The following is a 9,832-nucleotide window of genomic DNA, read 5'->3' on the forward strand; positions in this document are numbered from 1 at the left end:
TTGAACTGGTTAATATTGCATTTCCAGTAATCTATTACTATCATGAGGCTGGTGGAATTGCAGCTTTGAATTTGAAATCAGATCTCAGCAATATAGATTCTTATAATAGCTCAGTGGTTTGAGCATTGGCCTGCTAAACCCAGGGTTGTGAGTTCAATCCTTGTGGGGGCCTGTCTGGGGGTTGGTCCTGCTTTGAGTAGGGGGTTGGACTAGATGACCTCCTGAGGTCCCGTCCAACCCTAATATTCTATGAAATACTACACTATAAATAGATGTCGGCTCAGGTTTGCTCCTAGTGCAAATGGATGGAACACCATTGAAATCTGTGGAGTTGTGCTCATTGACACCAGCAAAGGATTTGGCCCTCAGTGCTTCACAGAGAAGTAAAAGAAATAGAACCCGATTCTCTGTTGCACTGAGAAGCCGTTGAGATCAATCTGAATGGCATGATTTACACCAACTTCGCATTGCATGGGTGTAAATGATGCATAAGTAGGGCAACAGAGAAATAAGACTTTGGTTCCTGCTCCTAAGCATTTACAGTCTAAGGGTACTTCTACACGGCAATAAAAGACCCATGGCATGGCTGTGGCTGGCTTGGGTCAGCTGACTCAGGCTCGCGGGGGCTGGGGCTAAAAATTGCTGTGTAGATCCCGGGCCCACAAGTGACCAGGGTCCCAGAGTCCAAATATCTACACTGTAATTTTTAGCCCCGCGAGCTTGAGTCAGTTGACCCAGGCTCTGAGTCTTGGTGCTGTAGGTTTTTATTTATTTCAGTGTAGACATACCCCTTAGGGTCTAATCCTGGAAGCATTTACTACCAGGTGTGATGTTTACAGAGTCTGGGCCTAAATTAAGGTATAGTTAAATGTGTGATGCTATGACAGATATTGGGAGGGGTGGCAGAGTTGCTTTTTTGCTGCTCAAACTTTTTTTGATCGGATATTCTGAATGTCTCCTATGAGACCATAGACAAAGCAATGGGAAACCAAAAGGATTATTGAATGTGGTTGTTTAAAACTGCCACTAATCCAAACCACATAACCAACAGAACTGATCTGTGGTATCTCTGTAAACTTTTCATTTTGATGATGGTCCTGGGGAAAGTGCTGACAAGGAAATGGAGCTGTTACCCTGGAAAGGGGTTTGCTCTGCTGCTTGCACTTAAGGTGGGCTGACATCTAGTCAATTAGAACATGAAAAAACGTCCAAGTGGGTAAACAAAAATCCATAGCATCAGTGTAGCAATACTGGAATGTTAAGGACTTAAAAGTAGCTCATCAGTCTGTACGCACTAGGGTCCTGAAACTACTGTACTAATGATCTGCTACTACTGCTCTTCTTAGCTCAGGATTGCAGGGGTCTGTGGTCTTTTTGTAGAAGATTCTGGAGAGATTATTATGAATTAGCTTTGGAAAAAGTAGCTTTTTGAAAAAGTGTGTGTGTGAATAGGGAACAGTAGGGAAAAACATTGCATTTTATTCATTGGCTATAGTTTCTTGTCTTCCTACACCTAGGTAGCTGATCTTCTAGGGCTCAGTCCTGTGAGATTCTGAGTGCCTCCTGCCTTGTTCTTAGTACCCTCAACTCCCATTGAAGTCTGGCAGTGGAGAGTGCTCAGCAAAGTTACACACTTCAGGATCTAGGCTCCAATCTCATGTTAAACATGGACTATGTATAAAACAATTCAGTATCTGGACAGAGGAGTGACTAGAGCAGCTGAAGAAAGGGCAGTGCTATTTACAAAGAGAGGTAGAGAGAAGGATGTGGCTAGAAGAATTGGCATATTGTCCAGGGCAGACTTGTTTGTTCCCATCGCTGTAACGTGTATGTTCCCATTTACAATACCTTAATAACCATAATATGTATTCAAACCGTGAGCTTTTTGTATATTAGATCAAAGCATGACATCTTGGCCAAGCTTTTAAAATGTGACTAGTGATTTTAAGTGTCTTCACTTTGGATTGACGTGATTTTCAGATAGGGCTAACTGGAATCCTTTGAAAGTCAGGCCCCTTCAGGATGTCTCAAATGGGACACCCTGGGCTTGAGGTATCCCATATCGCTAATTACTTTATGAAATCTTGATCCCCGATCCTTCTTTCTTCTCAGTTTCTGACCCACATTGGGACATTTTTGCAGGCTTTTAAAAATAACAGTGCTTTGCCTTTTGATATGAAACTTTTCAGCTGATGATCTCAAAGGGGCAGATTTTGAAAGGTATTTAGGTGCCTGAAGATGAAGATAGAAGCCCAACACCTATTGGTTTCAATGGGAGTTAAGTTCCTATCTGCTTTTGAAAATCCCCCTGGGCACTCATCTGCCTCTTTAAATATCGGGCTCAAAGTTATTTACAAATGTTACCAGTGAGGCTTCATTGACTAGCTGCTTCTATTCTTATTTTCTAGGCAGGTAAACTGAGTTGCATAGAAGTTGCATGTGGTCACAATGAGTCATTGTCAGAATAAAGAATAGAACTGAGGTGTGCCAACTCCCTCTCCCCTATGGTAAGCATCAAATCAAATCAGTTTACATGTTGTTGCTTTGGGTTTCCGCAGGAGCCATGAAGTATACCACAACAAGGCAGACCTCACTGGAACCAAATGACTTCATATGACATTCACCTATTGTAAATCGCTCTTAAAACATTTTACATCTACTGGCAGGAGGAAGGAAGTTGTGTGAACGATGCCTGATGTAGAACTTAGCTTTTCCAACGCTCATCCAGATACAAAGCCCTTTGTTAACTGAAATTCCAATATCAGGTACAATCTTTGACTTTAAACAATGAACTAGGCGATATATGTCTGATGGCCTTACCAAAAGAGACATGCCATAATGTCGGCACTGAGAGTGGGAGCAATTTTTTGTAACTTCCATTGACCTTTGCACATACATGATTTTGCATACACTTTTAAGGTCATCAACCAATCTGAGAAACAGTTTATGGATTTCACTCCTGAATGTCAGATGCAGTCTTTGGTTGACATATGCATCAGTTGCAAGAATGAGCAGGAGAAGGCAGGTTTGCAAATGAAAGGGCACTGCTAGTTTCCATAGTCAAAAGGACAGGCAGATATAACCATATAACCAAACATAAATTGCAGTGTGTGGTCTGTCATGAAATGACACAAAATCAATTTATGGTGTTCACTTTTCTAATTCTATAAGTATTAGACTTTGTTTCTGGATTAGGTACTAAAGACCCTCCTTTGCACTAGGGAAAAACTTTAATAACCATTTATATATGCAAGTGTGTGTGTATATATAAAGCCAGTGGTCCTGATTTAGTGCACAGGAATCAGTACTACTAGCCTCTGGAATAGTCCTACTATATCAGACCCGAGGTGCATTTAGTTCATTATCCTCTGAGAACGATTGGTATCAGATGCTTCGAAGGAGGATGTATGAGCTCCACAAGAGCAGATGTGGGATAATCTGTCCCCCTACGTTAGGTCTCATCCTGATCTCCCATAGCTAGAGTTTGGCTTAACCCTCAAAATGAGATTTTAATATCCCTTCCGAAAAATATTGTTGTCTTTATTTACAACTACTCTGGATATTCTTGATATCAATATAAATATTGAATCCCCTTTTAAAAATCTTTTTAAATTCGTGGCCTCAATGACTTCCAGTGGCAATGAGTGACATGGTTTAACTACACATTGTATTTCCCTTTATCAGTTTTGAATTTCCCACCTTTTTAATTTCACCGAAAGTCCTTGTTCTTGTGTTAAGAGAGAGATCAGAAGTTTCTGTTCTCCCTATCTTCTTTCGTGTCCCTAGACACATCTGCTCACCATTCTGTGACTGCTCTGTTCTTCCTCTGCTGGAAAAGAAGAGAAGAGAGAAAAGTACTTCCTCTTTGTACAGTTGTTCAGGAGAGGCCCATGGATATCTGCTGATGTTCAATGTGGAGTTTGGCTTTAATAAGTCACAGAAGATAATTTCCCCAAAGGACGCAGGGATTTTGGGGGGAAGTCTGGTGAAATTACACAACCCATTCATCAATGTTCTTGCAATTTTCATTTAAAAGCAGGTGAAATGCTACATATTGAACAAAGAAAGTTAATTAATTTCCAGGCTATTTTAATAAAATATGAAATGTGTTGAAAATACCTACATGTGCTGTCTCCTGCCATCCCTTGTTTGATGTGGTATCAGTGACTCCAGGCAAACAGGATTAAGTAAGGTTCAAACTACATCTCTGCTTTAAAATAAAAGGTCCTATTAGTTGCCAAGGGTATCTGTAGTTTCATGCATAAATGTGTATGGGATTTTGATACCAGATAGGGAAATACTACTAATCCTCATCACAGGATTTTGGTTCCCAATTTCCTGACATCAGGATTCTTAATAGAGCTGAGCAAACAATTTGCGATCTATCATTTATGTGACAAAATGGTCCTCTTTCTGCCTACACAATGTGTGTGAACAGAATGCAGTTTTCCCCAAATGTATTCAATATATGAATTATCTGACGGATTTGTTTTCACATTTCTTTTTAACTATATGAACTAGTGGCAAACGTTTTGCCACAAGCATGTGACTGGTCAAATAAGTCATGTTGTTTGAGGTTTATGTTCCTTGGCTGGATGTGAAAGCACTTCTGGTGCATATAAATATGTGAGCTGAAAATCCGGCTTGTACAAATGGCTGGTCATGCAACTTTTCCAGTTCCCTTACCTTGAATTTTTGTAGATTTTTTTTTTTTTTACGGCCAGAGAGGCCATTAGATCATCTCGGCTGACCTCCTGCCTAACGTTTCCAGACAGTGAACGCAAAAGGGATGGGTCATAGGTCTCACCCCCACTTGGAGCTGTTGGGTTCACAAGATGGGGACCTGCATGGATCCTTCTAAACTTAAATTCTAGTTTAGATCTGGTAAAAGCTGCCACCACCCAATAATGTACGTGTATTGGGACACAGTCCTTCCCCAAAATCCTTGGGGATCCCAAGAGCCCCAAATCCATGGAGTTCTTACACCCAGGAGAAATAAACCATTCCCCCCTGCTTCCTCCCCCCTCCCTTTTCCTAGGAGAGATACCGGGATTTAACTACAGAGGGATGCCTCCCTCCTCCCCTTTCCCTGAGAATTCACCCAAGGAAAGATCAACCAAGTCCTTAACAGAAAAGATTTATTAAAGAATAAAAAGAAAGTAACTTGTCTCTGTAATACCAAGATGGAACAATACACAGGGTCTAAACTTATCAATCTCTGGAGAGAATCCCCCCTCCTTTCTTTCTCAGTAAAAGCAATAACAGTACAGAATTAAAGAAATTCTATAGCAAAACACAGAATTGCAAATACAGAAATAAAAGTATAAGAATACTAGTTCTTTGCTAATACTCACTAGCTTGAATAGAAGAATTTATTGCAGAAACCTGGGAGGACTTGATTAAGATGTCTGGACTCCCTCAACTCCCAAGAGAGACTCTCTAAAAACAAAGAACAGAAAAAAAAAAAACTTCTCTCCACAGGGATTTGAAAATATCTTGTCCCTGATTGGTCCTCTGGTCAGGTGTTCACAGGTACTGCTTGTTAACCCTTTACAGGTAGAAAAAAACCTTAACCCTTAACTAACTGTTTATGACAGGATGGGAGAACAATTAAGGTCATTATGAAATCAATATGAATATTTACAGGCACTTTTTGCAGTATTTGCTGAGTTCTAGTTGTAAAAGGAAGATTTCTGAGAGTTCCGTACCTTCTACAGCCATTAAATATGCTGCCTTCTGTAGCAGAATAGTGGGAAAGGAACAAGAAAATGCAGCCATTGACTTTTAGAGGGGAAGAGAACAGCTTTGATTTAAAAAATCTTCTCAGCCTTTTTGCCTTTTTACTTTTCCTTAATGTGCCTTTCTAGGTTTAGACTGTGTGATTGCAGTGCAGGGAGTGGGATGGAGGGCTGGGGGTGGGAGGCAGGGCACTGGGCAGTATGGGATACCATGGGGGGATGACGACAGTGCAGAGCACTGGGGAGAGGGCTGTGTGCGCGCGCAGGCACGGACAATACCGAGTGCCAAGGGTGGACTGTTCTTTGGGAGGGCCGTGCTGGGAGGCAGGGGCAGTGTGGGGCACCAGAGGGATAGGGCAGGGGCAGTAGGGAGAGTCAGGGGCACAAGACTCAGCCACTCGTGGGTTGGCTTGGCCAGTACAGAGCGGTGTGCTCTGCACCGTCTGTGGGGGAGGCATAAGGTCCCAGCCCAGCTTGCGGATTGGTGTGGAAGCAGAGAGAGGATGGCCATTTCTCCCCCTTTCCTCCCCATTGCAGGTGATTTGCTCCCTGGGGGGATTATTATGAAATCTGCTGTTGCACGGGCCATACAGGGTTCAGGAGAAGTCCTTTGCAAGGGTGGATTCCTTCTTCTCATTTGGCCGCCTCCTGCCCAGGCCCTCTGGCCGAGGGAGGAGGCAGATGATTTTCTTGAAGGCTCAGTGGCTCTTTAAACATCAGTCAGCAAGTGCGCTTGGCGGTTGGCCAATCTCCTCGCACCCAGCTTCCAAATCCGTAACTTCGGGATCAAAGGAAAGTTATTTCAAAATTACCTTAGCTCAGGATGGCTTTAAAATATCAGGGTTTTATGACAGCTCCATTGAATCCAGTGCCTGGGGCCCAGTTCTCATCTTGGTATCCGAGAGAGAATAACCTAGATCAGGGTTCAAGGTTTGCTATCCAGTTTCAGCAATCTACCTGGGTGGTTTAGCCTCTTTCTCAAAGAGTTTCTCCGATGGGATATCCAGAATTTAGACCTTGTATACACAAAAGGTGTACTGCTTTACTTATACTTGGGAAAGTGGTGCAACTTCCCTAATATGGATGCATTTATACAGGTATAATGTGCTTATACCAATATAGTTTATTTCCATACAGATATAGAGCACCTTTATACTGATGTAACTGTGTCCACATTAGGGGCTGTCAATCACCACCCCCACCACCACCAACATAGCAGATGGGTACAGAAAACTGTGTATCTAGGCCTTATTGAATTCTCAAGACAGACCTCTATTCCCTAGCTCTTTGTGAGAACTCTTTTTTCTCTTAATGGTTTGAGCATGAGTAGGTTTAATATTGAGAAATTCATCCCTGGCATCTGACCACCACATCCAACCGTCATTATGAGCTTGATTCCTAATTATTCTCTAAAAGGTAATTTTCCTTTTAGGGTATTCATGCTAATCTCCTTCTAACAAATAAATGAAAATGTGGTCACTCTTTCAAACAGAATAAAGCATGAACTTAATGGATGCTTCATTTAAATCATGCATTAGAATATAAAATTCAGAAAAACTCGCCAGTGTGTTTGAATAGATTCACTGATCAGTTTAGAAACAGGAGACTGTGAGGCTGATCAGCAGACACACTAAAAAGTACATGTAGTCTATTGATAATTAGTTATACTAGAGGGGAGTTAGAGGGCATGAAAGTTATTGGGGAGAGATGGAAGAGTATAAAAAATTCTCTGAAATAATGGTCTATACCTGCAACTTCTCATGATTAGGATTCAAAGTGAAGAGAACGTGTCTAACCACTTTTTATCAGTTATAGGCTTGAAATTGGTATTAAAATAAAAAGGCAGTCAAGCTATCAGCACAAAATTATAGTACTCCATTACGTATGGCAGAACAGAAGGTGGGACCCATTAGATTACAATATAAAAGCAAAACATTTTCTCTTCTTTTCTTTTTTCTGTGCGCCAGTCTGTTCAGATAGCTTTGCTGTTTACTCTGACGATTTCTTTTATGCTGTTGGGGACTGAGATTCTTAAATGGGGAGCTGCAGTGGTCATGTTACTAGATACCAGGCTAAACCCTGTTCACCTCCGTCATGTGATTGATTTGGAGTGAAGGGAGTGTGAGCAAGGCCATAGAGATTCAGCCCATTTTGTGCCCCCGAATTATGTGGCTGAGCATAGAATCATAGAATATCAGGGTTGGAAGGGACCTCAGCAGGTATCTAGTCCAATCCCCTGCTCAAAGCAGGACCAACCCCAACTAAATCATCCCAGCCAGGGCTTTGTCAAGCCGGGCCTTAGAGGTTTTTAGGATGGAGATTCCACCACCTCTCTAGGTAACCCATTCCAGTGCTTCACCACCCTCCTAATGAAATAGTGTTTCCTAATATCCAACCTAAACCTCCCCCATTGCAGCTTGAGACCATTGCTCCTTGTTCTGTCATCTGCCACCACTGAGAACAGCCGAGCTCCATCCTCTTTAGAACCCCACTTCAGGTAGCTGAAGGCTGCTATCAAATCCCCCCCTCACTCTTCTGCATATTAAATAAGCCCAGTTCCCTCAGCTTCTCCTCGTAAGTCATGTGCCCCAGCCCTCTAATCGTTTTCATTGCTCTCCGCTGGACTCGCTCCAATTTTTCCACATCCTTTCTATAGTGGGGGGCCCAAATCTGGATGAAATACTCCAGATGTGGCCTCACCAGTGCTGAATATCTAGAGAGAAAAAAGAAATCCTCAGCATGACCAAAGAGCAGTTATTAGGCAAGTTCCAAACATAAGGCTTGATCCAAAGCTCATTGACGTCGACGGATAGACTCTCTCTGACTTCACTGGACTTTGGATCAGGCTGTTGGGGCTTCCTACCCTGTGTAGTCCTGCTAAAGTCAGTGGGACGCCCCTTGTAGTGGGTACTATAGTCCCACTTCAGGAAACTTTCCCTAATCAGGAAAGCGCTAAGTATGTGCTCAAGTTCCATCGAAGCCACTCAACACTTACACTTAAGGATGTGCTTAATTGCTTTCCTGAATCGGGGTCTATGGTAGGTAATGTTTACAAGCTCCTGCTCTTAGATATGACGTCTTCATTAGGTGTCCTGTAACGTTCTTGCTAAAAGGATAGATCTGCAACTTAACACACGTGCTGTGCAGCAAACCAGCAGCATTTCACAAGAGCTGTTGTAATGGTCCCTGTACATACATGTTTACTCTGCACAAGTGTGTGTGTGAGGAGCATGCAGCACTATGGTTCCACTCCCACAATGCAGCTGAGACAGCACAGAGGGGAAGCAGGCACCACTGAGTCACTTAGTCCCAGCTCTGCTGCTGCAGCAGATCATCTTCTACATGGTGCTCACTATTCCAGGGCTCTTGGTAACTCCATGGTCTAACCCTAATAGACGAATATTTTGGTGCAACTAAGGAGAAATCTGTGCAGCAAGTGGCATCTGTAGCATTCTTTTCCTGCAGAATTACAATGCACACCAGGGATTTAAGTCTTGCAACATTGCGACAGTATGTTAAACTGACCTGTTTTAAAGGTGACTCCAGCTGACAGAGAGGGTCTTGCATTGGTAATTAACACCTCACTGGGGTTTCCATTGGCAGGCCTCAGGCTGTGTCTAACTCCTCCTCCCACCCCTAGTTTTAGTGTTTTCTGACTGTTAATGGCAATTTGCTTAATTGCAAGGAAACTAATTCCACCATCTATTCCGGTGTATGAATTAAATATGAATGCACATCACCTTAAATGATCGTTTCAAAGTTATGGTCCTTGTCTTCTGTCTGGTTTAGCTGTATTGGTCGTAGGATATTAGAGAGACAAGGTGGCGTGAGGTAATATCTTTTATTGAACCAATTTCTGCTGGTGAAAGAGACAAGTTTATGACCTACAAAGATGAACACGGCTACCCCCTGATACAGAGAAGAAGAGCTCTGTGTATCTCGAAAGCTTGTCTTTCTCACTAGCAGAAGTTGATCCAATAAAAGATATTACCTCACCACCTCGTCTGTCTGTGCAGTGTTCCCTCCCATACACTCCTCCCCCCCATAAGTCCCAGGCGACGCGAGATTCCTTCTTATTCTCCAAAGTTATTCAC

Source organism: Mauremys mutica, chromosome 21 (assembly GCF_020497125.1).
Source record: "Mauremys mutica isolate MM-2020 ecotype Southern chromosome 21, ASM2049712v1, whole genome shotgun sequence".
Taxonomy (NCBI): Eukaryota; Metazoa; Chordata; order Testudines; family Geoemydidae; genus Mauremys; species Mauremys mutica.